The sequence below is a fragment of the Ovis aries genome, chromosome 5, assembly GCF_016772045.2.
Source record: "Ovis aries strain OAR_USU_Benz2616 breed Rambouillet chromosome 5, ARS-UI_Ramb_v3.0, whole genome shotgun sequence".
NCBI classification, from domain to species: domain Eukaryota; kingdom Metazoa; phylum Chordata; class Mammalia; order Artiodactyla; family Bovidae; genus Ovis; species Ovis aries.
Window position 1 is genome coordinate 16,710,226 of NC_056058.1, and position 14,860 is coordinate 16,725,085.

The window sequence follows — 14,860 nt, forward strand, 5'->3', positions numbered from 1 at the left end:
GAATTCTCTAGGCCAGAATACTGGAGTGGGCAGCCTTTCCCCTTCTGGGGATCTTCCCAACCCAGGGAATGAACTCAGGTCTCCTGCACTGAGGGTGGATTCTTTACCAACTGAGTCACAAGGGAAGCCCAAAAATACTGGAGTGGGTAGCCTATCCCCTCTCCAGCAGATCTTCCTGACCCAGGAATTGAACCAGGGTCTCCTGCATTGCAGGTGGATTCTTTACCAACTGAACCATCAGGGAAGCTCTGTTTTTCCCCCAGAAGTGTTTAATTTCCATTGCTCACAGCCAAAACAGAGCCAAGGCAACAGGTTTCATCTCTCAAACTCCATGCCCTATCCCAATGCCAGCCTTTCTTCTTGTGTTGGGGCAACAGTATAAAAGGACACAAGGAAACTTTGGGGGATGAAATTTATTATTTTGATTGTGGTAATGGTTTCATGGACATACACATATGTCATAACCCATCACAAATGTGTTTGTGTTGGCCAAATTGTATATCAACTATTCCTCAAAGGCATGTGTTTTAAAAATAGCATCAGTATCATTATCTCAGTGCCTGGATCTCGCCATACCTGAAAGAAGAGAACGTTGGACTTTTCGGATACAGAAGCCAGTACATGTTCTCTTGGGGAAAGAATAATAATTGTATTAATTTTATTTTGTTGTCTATCTTACATCACAACCTAGATATAAGAGTAGGCCAAGAGGGACTTCCCCGGTGGTCCAGTGGTTAACAGTCTGCCCTCCAGTGCAGAGGACATGGGTTCAATCCCTGACTGGAGAACTAAGATCCCAGATGCAGTGGGGCAACTAAAACTGCATGCCACGACTAGAGAGCTGGCACGGCACACCCACCGAGCCTGCGTGCTATGGAGCCCATGTGCTGTACCTGGAGAAGCCTGTGGATGCCGCAGCCATGGAAAGTCAGTGCACTTCAAGGAAGAGTTCATGCGGCCAGAAAAAGAGAGAGAGAGGCCAGAGAAGGCAGAGGTACGATTGATGCCTCAAAAAATGTGTCCAGCAAACTGCTGTGGATAAAAAGTTGATATCCAGGCTCATCTGGGAAACCGTTCAACAGGTGTCTCTTCTGCAGGACTTGTCAGAGCCTTTAATGTACATACGGAACCACTCTGAGGATTTCTCTATACGATATTCCAGATGTCCCCAGCAAGATTGGGTCCCAGATGCTCACAGTAGTCACTGCTCATCGATGCCCCCATATTGGCCCCTTCTCTTACCAGTCTCCCTCTCCCCTCTCTTTCTGCTGCTTCCAGGAATCATCACCCACATAACACTTCCTCCTCCCAGACAGCCCCTTGCAGTGCTCTCTCAGAACCCAGAGCCCCAAGCCCCTTCCCTCTTGGACCAAAGATTCATTTGCTTTCCTACCTGCCTCTGTTGGAAAACACCAGAAAGGGCAGAAGACACTGTTCCTTTGAGCCTAGGGAGAAATTCTCTCACAACGGCACCCTCTCCTCAAGAATCCTTCCTCCAAGCCTTTGCCTATACTGCACACCCCTGCCTCAGAGACCCTTCCTTTCCACCTAACCAAATCCTCAGTCAGCATGGCAGGATTCCCCTCAGTGACACAGCCCAGAGCAATTCTGGATCATTCCATCAATATCATTAATTCACATGGGGAAAAAAGAGTTTTTTCCCAATCTTTCATTACCTCTGATAATGCAAAGGAGAGAATGCTGAGAGCTCTGGTTTTTTTTGTTGTTTTTAACCCTTTTCTCTCATACATCCTCTTGTAAACAAAGTGAGAGCAGGCTGCAGGCCCCCAGGCTTGCACGGCAGTGACTCCTCCTCACTAGATGGAAGGAGAGTGCTTTGTTTCCATCCAGAGTGTTCTGCCACCCACCTTGTGTTTGGGCAGGTGCAACCAGCTTTCCATTTGCAGGAGGGAAGCAGGGACTGTTTTTAAATACATTTACTTGAGAAGACGTGAGTCAGTGGAAGGCAGATATCAAATGAATCGTGGAACAGGTGTGTGCTGATGTGGCACCAACCATTACCAGTGATGCTTGGGAAATGCTCACCTCTTTTAGAAAGCCCTCCCAGATTGCCCCTAGCCAAGCCGCAGGGTTTCTGCTCTGCCTCCCAAAGCCCTACCCTTTCCTATGAGGCCCCTCATGCTGACACAGGCAAGGTGCAAAAAGGCACCCTAGAGTGGGTGACAGGTGACTCTGGGCCTCAGTGTCCCTGCTAGTGCCAGGAGGAGGGCACTGGGGGCGGTGGCAGCACTGGGATCCAGCGGGCAGGCGCCTCCGTGCCAGCTGGGCCTGCCTCCCGCAGCTGCTGGCGTTGCCATGGTTATCTGCAAGCATTCCTCCCCACACCCCCGTTGCACCCCCACCCGCCAGCCCCTCACCCTCGGACCAGGCCCTTCCAGGGACCGCGGCTCCTGGGTGTCATGGAAACGGTTTCCAGGCACCCGTAGCGGGCTTTCTCATTGGTTGGATGAGCCTGCAGGCAAAGGTCACCCCCAGGGTCACTGCTAGGGCCTGGAGCTGCATTTCTTCGAGGTCCCCAGGCTCGCGAAGCGGCTCTCCCCTGTGAGATGTTGATTTATAACTCACTCATCCCTGGGGCTGCTCAGAATATCAGGAGCCACGTGGGTGGGGCAGGGACCTTTAGCCCCTCCCTGCTAAACCCCCAAAGTCCCCAAGAAAAACCTCTGTTCAAAGTCAGCACGCACTGAGCTCGCTCTGCAAACGTGAGAGGAGAAGAGCCGCCAGGCAGCCCCTCCCCCTTCTTCTAGAATCTTCTCTCGGCACAGGGGGCTGCTCTGCACAGAGCAGGGGCTGAGAGCCAGGACCCTGTACTCAGGAGCAGGGGAGAGCATGGCTGGCACTGGGCCCTGGGGGATTTGAGAAATAAATTTTTTTTTAAAAGAAATAAAATGTTACTGATAACAACAGCAACCAGCACTTCTTAGGACAATTCCCATGTGCCCAGCTCTGTTTTAGAATAAACAGCACAGAAACTTCCCTGGGGGTCCAGTGGTTAAGACTCCATGCTACCACTGCAAGGGGCTCAGATTCAGTCCCTGGTTGGGGAACTAAGACCTCAGAAATAAACAGCATAGAAACTCAGTTAATCCTTCTAACAGGTTAAGAGGTAGATGTCATTACCCTCATTTTAGAGATGGGGAAACTGAGGCTCAGAGAGGGCAAATACTTTTCCCAATGTCACACAGAATGAGTACAAGTGGAAACCTGGGATTTGAACTTGGGCCACCTGGCTCCAGAGTCAAGAGTTTTCACCACTAGGCTCTTTAGTGCCTCTGATAATGTGATTGGATGTCCCAAGTTGCCATCTACCACTGGTGATGGGGCAGGGGTCTAAGACTAACAGAGAGATGCCAAGAGAGGTCTGGGACATTGGGTAGCCAGAAGGGAAGATGGGCACTGCCAAAGGGTGGTTTGTGGGGCTTCAGACCCTTCTAAAATCTCCATCAGGGACCGTGGGGCCACCCCCAAGGAAACTGAAAACCCACGTTTAAGAAGTGGATACATTGGGCAAACCCAAACTCAAGACAGTCCCTGACCCCCAGCCATTGCATCCCTTTCAAACAGACTCTATAGCCAGACTCCTGATCCATGGAAATTCTAGAAGGACACCCAGGCCAAGAGGGGTCTGAGAAAGAAAAGCAACAGGGCAGCAGATGCTTTATGATAGCTCCTGTGTGTCCAGCCCTGTGCTGAGATGTCCCCAAGGGACCCCAGGACGGCAGGGATGCGGAGCTGGGCACAGACTCATCCAGCCCCTCAGGGTCAAGGTCAGGGAACCCAGGGGGCTGGGAGATTGGAAGGAACTAGGGCTCAGAGCATGAGCAGGAGTTTGCCAGGCAAAGAGAGGGGAGTACTGGGTAGAAGGCAGGTAACCCATGGAAAGAGAGGAGTGTGGAAGAGATGGGGGTCAGGGAGGATGGGCAGATTGCTATAGGCTGTATGTTTGTGTCCTGTGCAAACTCATATGTTGAAACCAAATCCCTAAAGTGATGGTACGAGGAGGTGGGGCCTCTGGGAGGTGCTTAGGTCATAAGGGTGGAGTCCTTATGAATGAGATCAGTGCCCTTATACTGGGCTTCCCAGGTGGTGCTAGTGGCAAAGAACCTGCCTGCCAGTGCAGGAGACATAGGAGACAAGAGTTCGATCCCTGGGTCAGAAAGAGCCCCTGGCGAAGGAAATGGCAACCCACTCCAGTATTCTTGCCTGGAGAATCCCATGAGCAGAGGAGCCTGGTGGACTGCAGTCCAAAGAGTCACAAAGAGTCGGACACCACTGAAGCGACTTAACATGCACACACACCCTTATACACGAGATCCCAGCGTGCCCCCTTACCCTTTCTGCCGTGTGAGGACATGAAACAGGAAGCACGTCTGCAGCAGGCACCAAATCTGCCAGTGTCTTTTTAAAAAAAAGTTGTTCATTTATTTGGCTGCACCAGGCCTTAGTTGCGGCACAGCATAACTTCGATCTTCACTGTGGCGTGCAGGGTCCTTAGCTGCAGCACGCAGAAGCTTTAGTTGTGGCATGCGAACTCCTAGTTGCAGCATGTGCGATCTAGTTCCCTGAGCAGGGATTGAACCTGGGCCCCCTGCATAGGGAGCACAGAGTCTTAGCCACTGGACCACCAGCGAAGTCTCTCTGCCTGCATCTTGATCTTGGACTGCCAGCTTCCAGAAGTATGAGAAGTAAAAGTCTTGTTTATGAGCACCCAGTCTATGGCATTCTGTTGTAGCAGCCTAACCTAACTAAGAATGACTAGGCAAGGGAAATCGGGAGGGCTTCTTGGAGGAGGTGATATTTGAGCAGAGACTTGGAGGATGAGGAGGAGCTGGCCATGGGGAGATCTGAGAAGAATGTTCCAGGCAGAGGGAACAGCATGGGCAAAGACTTTGAGGCCAGACCACGCCTGGTGTGTTCTGAATCCAGCAGGGAGCCTGGTGCAGCTGGCACAGAGTAAGAGGGAACAAGGGCAGGGAGATAGCTGGGACTAAACCACAAGGATGCTACTGCACGGGTCCAGATGAGCGATGCTGGTGGCTGGGCCTTGGCAGAGGCAGGAGTGGGATGGAATGATGTGCATGGATTCAGGTTATCATTTGGAGATAATGCCCTGGACTTAAGATTCCCTGGTAGCTCAGATGGTAAAGAATCTGCCTGCAATGCAGGAGACCCGGGTTCAATCCCTGGGTCAGAAAGATCCCCTGGAGAAGGGAATGGCTCCCCGCTCCAGTATTCTTGGTTGGAGAATTCCATGGACAGAAGAGCCTGGGAGGCTACAGTCCATGGGGTCGCAAAGAGTTGGACACGACTGAGTGATGGTCATTCACTGAGGAGGGAGGGGATGAAAGAATTAGGGATGGCAGTCAGCTCTGGGACCCTTTCCTCCCCAGCCCAGAGAAATCGTCAGACAGGTTTTGGCTGCAGACAGATGGTGGGACCCAGAGGCGACTCAGGGCCACCTAGCCTCCCAGAGATGTCATCGTGCCTGGTGGTGTCCCAGCTTCTGCCAGCTGCTGCAATATGCGGCCCAGATGTTCCATCCTGGGGACATCTGCACTGGGCCTTCCCCGGCATCAAGTGGGTTTCATCTGCAGCAGTGACGACATCTAGGATGCCTCGGATGGGGGAGGAGGTGTGTTAGTGTTAGTTGCTCAGTTGTATCCGGCTCTTTGTGACCGCGTGGACTGTAGCCCGCCAGGTTCTTCTGTCCATGGGATTCTCCAGCCAAGAATACTGGATTGGTTTGCCATTCCCTCCTCCAGGGGATCTTCCTGACCCAGGAATTAAAACCATGTCTCCTGAATTGCAGGCAGATTCTTCATCACCTGAGCCACCAAGGGAGGTGGTGGTGGCGGGGGTGGAGCCTAAGAGGAGGACCCTAGTTTGACCAGGATGGTGTCACCAGCACCCATGGGAGGGGGTTTGTGAGCAGCAGAACCCAGAGTGGTTGGCATGGTGCTGGATGTGGGGTTTTTGGTGGGTTTTTTTTTTGGTTGCACTAAGTCTTAGTTATGGCACACGAGATCTTTGATCTTCCTTGCGGCATGCAAGATCTAGTTTTCCTGACTAGGGATGAAAACCGGGCCCCCTGCATTAGAAGCTTGGAGTTTTAGCCACTGGATACCAGGGAAGTCCCTGGACTTGCGGTCTTAAACTGTCAGATATGAACCGCTCTCCGGAAGAAGGGGAGGCTGGGGTCCCATTCCAGATGCTTGGGGCTCACAACTTCTGATGGCAAATTCTACCTCCAAGGCGTTGCTGCACCATTCCCAACCCAGGGTGGCCTATTCACTCCCCGGTTCATTCAATCCCTCAACAAGTATGTATTGAGCACCTACTGTATACCAAGCCCCGTTCCAAGCACCAGGAAGATACCAGTGGCTGAAAGAAACCAACAAAAGTAAACCAAACAACCAACTGATTGACCCCTGACCTCAAGGAGCTCAGTCTGGTGTAGGAGACCGGCAATAAACTAATGAATGGGCAAATAAACTATTTTCAAGGAATGTAAGTCCTGGGAAGGAGATAGAACATGATCTGATGTGAAAGAAAGGACAAGGAAGCTTCTTTAGCTGGGGGTAGTCAGGGAGAGCTTCTGGGAGGAGGTGGCATTAAACTGAAACAGGAAGAAGAACCAGCTATGGGAAAAATGAGGAGAGCTCCTTCAGGATGGAGGGAACAATAAGTGCAAAGGCTGTGGAGCAGGATCGTGCCTGGCAGGTAGGCAAAAGAGCAAGGGGACCTTTGTAATAGGTACTAGTGAACCAGCGGGGAGAGAAGGAGATGAGAGATAGGAGGTGAGTAGCAAACTGTAGTGGTGGAGGTGGCGGTGATGGTAAGTGTGGATTTATCCAGGTGTGGGGAGGAGGAGCAGGTGTGTGCAGGATCTTTGCCAACAGACCTCAGAGAAGGTAAGGCATTTGCCTGCAGACACACAGCTACAAAGGCACCAACTTGGCCTTTCCCCACAACCTTGAAACTCTGGGGCCCTAGACCCCTCAATAGGAGCTTTCCTCCAAGTTAAAAAAAAAAAAAAGTTTTGTTTTTTTTTTTTTCCCAATTTGAAAAAGCTCTGCTAGGCCAGCTCTGTCAGATCTCTCAGCTGTTCAGGGAGGCGGCGGAGGAAGAAGAGGGGAAGGAAGGAAGAAAAAAAAAAAAAAGCGCAATATTTCTATTGTCCTTATCTAAATAAATTGAGATGTATTTGTGAAAGTGTCAGGGAAACCTCCAGGAGCGAAACTATAAAATCACACAGCTGCTCAGAGGGCCCGTGACAGACAGCTCAGATTAATGTAGCTGTATTTTTATGGTCTGTTAACAGTTGATATGGGTTTTAAATATATTATCTTCCCTTGTATTGTCTGTCATTTTAAAAACTGCTCATGTCTCCTGTGTTTGCTTTTAAAAGGTTCTTATAGAACATTCCACCACTGAGCTCCCAAATCTTTTTTTTTCTCCTCCTGTAGATATATCATCACAGATCTTCTTCTCACCCTCCGCCCCCCCCGAGTGAGGTTTTCCCTGGTACTTTCATGGGTAATTTACCACAGAACCTATTGGAACCCCTTGAGTTTCTTAATTCAGGGAGCAGCTGCAGGAGGCTGGATTCTTGTCTAGCTGGGGATTTCTGAGATGTGTACATAGAGCGGCTCCAGATGGGCCATGTTTCCACATCTGACAAAAGGGGCCTGACCTTGGAGGGCTCCAGAGTCTGTTTCCGGAGACTTGTAGCAGTTGGCTAATGCTGTGAGAACGCCACATAACAAACATTCCCCACCCTGCAATCTCAGGGGCTTATAACAGCAATCGCTGAATTCTTGCTTCCAGATCTCCACTCTCCCTCTTGGTGAATTCATCCACTCTCAAAGGTTTGGAGGTTCCTGCCAAATCAGATCCCAAACCCTGAACAGCTTTCTGTGCTCCAGTCCAGGATGGCCAGTATGTCCCTCCTCAGGCAGGACTCAAATGGAGCTTAGAATCTTCATTACAGACCTTCTTATTCTCTACTTGGGAACGGCCCCATCAACCTCCCTTGCATACCCTTTGATCAAAGACCTGGGCATCCACTGCCCTTCCTCCCACATCCTCACCCATCGCCTGTCAGTTTCCACATCTTGCTCATTCTATCCTCTAAATCTCTCTCTTATCCATCCACTCCCTTCCATCCCCACAGCCTCTGATCCACTCAATTCCACCTTAATTTTTATCTCTGGACAACAGAAAGTCTTCCCTGGTAGCTCAGATGGTAAAGCGTCTGCTTACAATGTGGGAGACCCGGGTTCAATCCCTGGGTTGGGAAGATCCCCTGGAGAAGGAAATGGCAACCCACTCCAGAATTCATGGCTGGAGAATCCCATGGACCGAGGAGGCTGGTGGGCAAGATCCATGCCACCTGTTTCCTGGTCTCATGGCCTCCATTTCTCTTCCCTTCCAATTTATTCTCCCTACAGTAACTAGAACATTTTTAAAAATTAAATCTGATCAAATCTCTCTTCTGCTCAAACCCTTTCATAGATCTCCAGGAGATAAAATCTAAGTCTTCAACCTGCTCTTCAATATCTCCATATAGGACCCCTGTTAAGTCTTTCTTGTTCTTCCTAAATTCTCTCCTGCCATAGTTCTACAATAAAGCCTGCCTGTTTTTACTAATCCTCACCACCTCCCTCCCCAAATTCCCAGCTCTTTCAACATCTAAACCTTTGCACATGCTATTCCTTCTGCTTGGAATTCCCTTCTCTCTCACAAACTCCTATGCATCCTGCATGACCCAATCTCCATTGCCCTTCCTCCATCAGAAGGAACCTTTGATCTATTTACCACTCTACAACCAGGATTTGTAGCTACCACAAGCAGAAAGCAAATTCTGCATTTGCTTATTGCCTTTCCAAATAGACAATGACTTTCCTGTGGGCAGGGGCTGCATTTTTCTCTTCTGAGCACTGCCAACCCTCACCCCAGGAATGAGTATGGCTCTAACTACACAGAGAAGAAAAGATGGTCTAGTATAGGGCATTAATTACAGAGTTCAGATGATTAGCAGCAAGGCTGGTAGACTGCAGAAATGCAGGCGACCACAGAACCATATATAACGAGGTACTAATTGTGCAGGAAAGACAATTAGGGAGGGAGGTTTTGAGTCACTGGTTCCATGGCCTGGACAATTAGACATTGGGCCATATATAAAAGATGTGGTAATCGCTTTGTTCAGACGATTAACAGGGCACTCAGGAAATCATAAAGCAAAATGCCACCACGCAGCCAGGAACAAAGCCAGGCGGTACAGTCTTGGGGACCAGAGTCTGACTGTCCAGACTCAAATCTTCCTGTGGGACCTGGAGCAAGAGACTTCCCCTTGCTAAGCCTCATTGTTTTCATCTGTAGAATGGGGATATCCATGGTGCCTGCCCCAGTGGGTTGGCTGAGTTCATGTTGATGATGTCACACAAAAGCATCATTGTTACAAACAGCAGCAAGGCATTCTGCTGGGAGACGCTCTCCGCTAAGTCCTGGATGGGACAGGATATTAACCCCCTGGGGACTTCCCTGGTCGTTCAGTGGCTACAACTCCACACTTTCAGTGCAGGGGACCCAAGTTCAATCCCTGGTCAGGGAACCAGATCCCACATATCACAACTAAGAGTTCGTATGCTGCAACTAAAAATTCCACATGTGGACATCCCTGGTGGCTCAGTGGTAAAGAATCCACCTGCCAGTGCAGAAGACATGGGTTCAATCCCTGGTCCAGGAAGATCCCACACGCCATGCAGCAACTATACCCACGTGCACACTATTCAGCCTGCTCTCTAGAGCCCGCTAGCTGCAACTACTGAAGGGCATCTTTCCTAGAGCCCATGCTCCACAAGAAAAGCCACTGCAATGGGAATCCCATGCAAGGCAACTAGAGAGTAGCCCACACTCCTCGGAACTAGAGAAAAACCCCCACAGCAATGAAGACCCAGCACAGTCAAAAGATGCCGCGTGCCACAACTAACACCCAGCACAGCCAAATAAATAAGGGGAAAAGTTTAAAGATATTAACCACCCAGCCCAGACAGTTCATTGGCACTATGATGAAGAGAAAAATCAAATGATGGATACAGAAGCTGGGAGATCTAATGAGGTGAAAGTTACTCACTGCAGACGATACAGAGGTGGCCCCAGCGACTCTGTCACCCTCTCCCAGGCCTTTTAACCCACCACGTGTGGATCTGCCCTGAATTTTATGTTCCTTGGGGACCATGAAGCTGGAATCAGTGGAGCAAACAGACCTGAGTTTGAGTCCTGGTAATGTCATTTGGGGCAAGTGTTTTCCCCTGGCTGAGCCTCAGTCTCCTCATCTGTAAAATGGATGCAATTACTATATCCATCTTTCCAGATTCAATAAGATGTCACACACAAAGCTCTTAGCCACCTGCCCAGCACAAAGTAGAATGTGATACCCAACGACTGTTCTGTAATTGTTAATTGACATCGTGTATCATTGTTCTCATGACTGTCATCCATTGAAATGTTTCTCGTGTTTTCCCCATGACTGTGTCTGGGCTCCACAGCAGGAATGTGGTAGGATTCAAACATGTACACAAAGAAGCTTGATAAAATAGGAGTCACTCCTTTCAGAGCAAGATTTCTCTGGGTGGAGAGCAGTGGAAGTTTCTCTGAGCGGCCGGGTTGCCAGTATCCTTATGGTGAGTGATAGCTGGGTCAGCCTGAGGCTGCCGGAGTTAGATGAGAAGGAGTCAGACACGGAAAGATCTGGGAGAGGTCACTCCAGGCAGAGGGCACAGCCAGTGCAAAGGTCCTGAGGTAGGGTTGTTCCTGGTTTGTTCAAAAAACAGTGAGGGGCTTCCTTGGTGGCTCAGGGGTAAAGAATCCTCCTGCCAATGCAGGAGATGCAGATTCAATCCCTGAGTCAGAAAGATCCCACACGCCATGGAGCGACTAAGCCTGCGCGTCACAACTGTTGAACCTGTGCTCTGGAGCCCACGAGCTGCACCGACTGAAGTCCCTGCACCCCAGAGCCCATGCTCCACATAAGAGAAACCACCGCAGTGAGGAGTCCCAGCACAGCTAGAATGTCGCCCATGCTTGCTGCAACTAGAGGAAAGCACACCCAGCAACCAAGACCCAGCACAGCCAAAAAAAGTAAGTAACATTTTATATAAAGAAACAAAAGGGAACAGTGAGGATATATACCCCAAATAATTGAGAGCAGGAACTCAAGCAGATACTTTTCCACCCATGTTCATAGCTTGATTCACAGTAGCCAAAAGGTGGAGACAACCCAAGTGTCCCCGGACAGATGATGAATAAAGGAATTGTGGTCCATCCATCCAGTGAAGTATTTTCAGCCTTAAAAAGGAAGGAGATTCTGACACCTGCTACAACATGGATGAACCTTGAGAACATTATATTCAATAAAATAAGCCAGACACAGAAGGACACACACTGTCTGATTTCACTCACAGGAGGTCCCTACAGGAATCAGATCCACAGAGACAGGAAGGAGATGGTGGAGCCAGGGGCTGTGGCAGGGGGATGGGGTGTCAGTGTTTCATGGGGACAGAGTTTCTGTTTGGGAAGATTAGAAAGTTCTGGAGATGATGGTGGGGATGGTTGCCCAACAATGTGAATCTGCTTAATGCCACTGAAAGTGGTTACAATGGTAAACTTTATGTTATGTATATTTTACCACAATAAAATAAATAGATGAGTTTTTAACAACGACAGTAATAAACATTGAGGAGGCTGGGTGGCTGGAAGGGAAGTGAGGGCAGGGAGGGGCCGTTATTAAATACCATCTCTCGCTCCCTGTCTCCTAGCCCCAGGCCCCCACCATCCACTTCCTCCCTGTGGATCTGACTCCTCCAGGGACCTCCTGTGAGTGGAACCAGACAGTGTTTGTCCTTTTGTGTCCAGCTGATTTCACCAAGCATCATGTCCTGAGGCTTCATCTGTGTTGCAGTGGGTGTCAGAATCTCCTTCCTTTTTAAAGATTGAATAACATTCCACTGTATGGGTGGACCCTAATTTGTTTATCTGTCAACCGTCAACAGATACTTGGTTTGTTTCCTGTGAATAATGCTGCTGTGAGCACAGGTGTACAAGTAGGTCTCGGAGTCCCTGCCTTCAAATATTTGTTTGTTTGTTTGTTTGTTTTGGCCATGCCACCTGGCATATGGGACCTGGGATCTTAGTACCCCAACCAGGGGTCAAAGCCATGGCCCCGGCAGTGAAAGCACAGTCTTAACCACTGGGCCTCCAGCTTGTTGTTCAGTCACTAAATCATGTTTGTCTCTTTGCAACCCCATGAACTGCAGTATGCCAGGCTTCCCTGTCCTTCACTATCTCCCAGAGCTTGCTCAAACTTGTGTCCATTGAGTCGGTGATGCCATCCAACCATCTCATCCTCTGTCACCCTCTTCTCCCCCTGCCCTCAATCTTTCCCAGCATCAGAGTCTTTTCCAATGAGCTGGCTCTTTGCATCAAGTGATCAGAGTACTGGAGCTTCAGCTTCAGCGTCAGTCCTTCCAGGGAAGTCCCTCAAATTTTTTGTTTCTATTCACAGGTGGAATTGCTAAGTCAAATGGTAATTCTATGTTTAGTTTTTGACAGACCACTGTACTGTTTGGTCACTTCCTTTTAATTTGGTTTTGGTGTCTTTTTATGTACAGAAGTTTCCAGTTATAATATAATCCTGTTTATCACTCTGAATTGAGGTAGGCTGGGAAGGACAGTGAGGTCGATTGTGTAGGCTGATGAACGGCTAAGGACTTCATTGGGTGTACCCCTCCCTGGCCCTGGAGAAGACCCAGGGAGGGAGCACGGCTTCAGTGGTTGCATACCCCAAAGAACTGATACTAGAAGAAGCAGGAGAGGGGTCCTAAATCAGAAATTAAAATGAATTATGGAAAATAAAGCACATGGACACGTGTTTTGTGTCCACCTGATTTGTGGGTTAACTTCAGAACCTGCGATTGTTATTTGTCATCAGGCAGGAATCAGATCCATAGAGACAGGAAGTAGATGGTGAGGCCATATAGTTTAGAAGGAGCTGAAATATCTTCTCCCCCAAATAGGTTCCCTTATGAGAAACCCTGATTCCTTCACCAGTGCTGTAAGAGCTTTGTTGAGTGTTTGCTATGTACTAGGACTTTATTTTTTATTTTTTTGGAAAAAAAAAATTGTTTCTGGGGAATTCTCTGATAGCCCAAGGGTTAGGATTTCACACTTTCACTACTGGGACCTGGGTTCGATCCCTGATTGGGGAATTAAGGTCCTGCGAGCTTTACAATATGCTCCTCCCTCCAAAAAAAAAAAAAAATTATGTTTCTCATTTCCCTTTTGCCATTAGGAAGCTCAGGTCCAAGTGGAAGGTTCAACTATAACTACAGGACAATGCCTTATTACAGAGCCCCAAACAAAACCAGGATGCTTATTGTCACAACCACGCCTCACAAAAGCTAATGAGACAGGAGCTGTCATCAGCCCATTTGAGGAGCCCCCACCCCAGCTAACCACAATGTGTGTGTGTGTTTCATACGGTTTTCCCATCAGACTAAGACGATTGATCATCCTGATTTCAGTTATAAAACCAGGGAAGTTTTGGGCAAATCAGGACAAGCTGGTCACCCTTTATGACAGCTTAGGAAAAAAAAAAATTGAAAAAGATCAAACTGCAGGCTTTTAGCACCCAGTGGCCTGCACAACTAGGATCGCTTAAATGAATCATTTAGATATCATGGAAGCAGCTGAGCCAAGTGTGTCTTTTTTGCTGAGCACTTGTTTAAAAATCAATAAAAAATAATACCGGTAAACAAACTCCTAATCTTTGCCCCTGGAAGAGGCAGGCAGAGCACAGCTGAGCCAGCAGAGAGGTGGCATGGGGGGCCTGAGGTCTGGCCCTGCATCTCGCCTGGGGTATGGCCTGTGTGTCTCTGGTCCCCAGAGGGCACTGCTGGCTGGGAGGGTCTGGCAGCTGCAGCTGATCAGGGGTGTTCTCTAAAGCAGATGGTAGTGGGGAGAAGTCTCTCAGGGGTAAACAGTCTGCCTGCCAAGGCAGGAGACACAGATTCAGTCCTTGGGTGGGGAAGAAATGGTAACCCTCGCCAATATTCTTGCCTGGAGAATCCCGTGGACAGGGGAGCTGGTGGGCTACAGTCCACGGGGCTGCAAAAGAGTTGAACACAACTGAATGACTAAACAGTCAAACCAATGGGGAGAAACGTGCCATCTGTCCTTGAGGATGAACCACTCAAGATAGTGGTGGGTGACGCTGGAATGTTTGTAACTATTTTTGCATCTTCTGCATCCACTGGGGTCCAGCCCCTTCATCACCCGCCTGAACCAGTAGGTCTGGCTCCTGCTCACCATGCCCCCTATGGTCTGTTCTCCCTACAGCAAACAGAGTGCACCCGTGAGCACCTGGATCAGATCCTCTCTACCCTACCCACAGCCCTCCAGGGTTCCCACCTCCCTGGGGTAAAAGCCCAAGTCCTTCCCAAGGCCCACAAGACCCTGCACGACCTGTCCTGTTCCCTCTCTGCCCTCTCCTCCTCCCTTTCTCCCCCTCACTCACTCCACAGGGACCTCTTCACTGTTCCTGCAACATATCAGGCACCATCCTGCCTCAGGACCTTTGCACAGGCTATATATGCCCTCTGTTTGGGACATCCTTCTTTCACACGTCCCCATAGCTTTCTCTCTCTCATCATTCAGGTCTCAACTCAAATTTCACCTTCTCGGAGGGACTCCCCCTGATCATCCCAGCTAGAGTTGCATCCCCTTACACCATCACTTTTTCCCCATATCACCCTGTTTCAGTACTGCCTGTCATTTATCG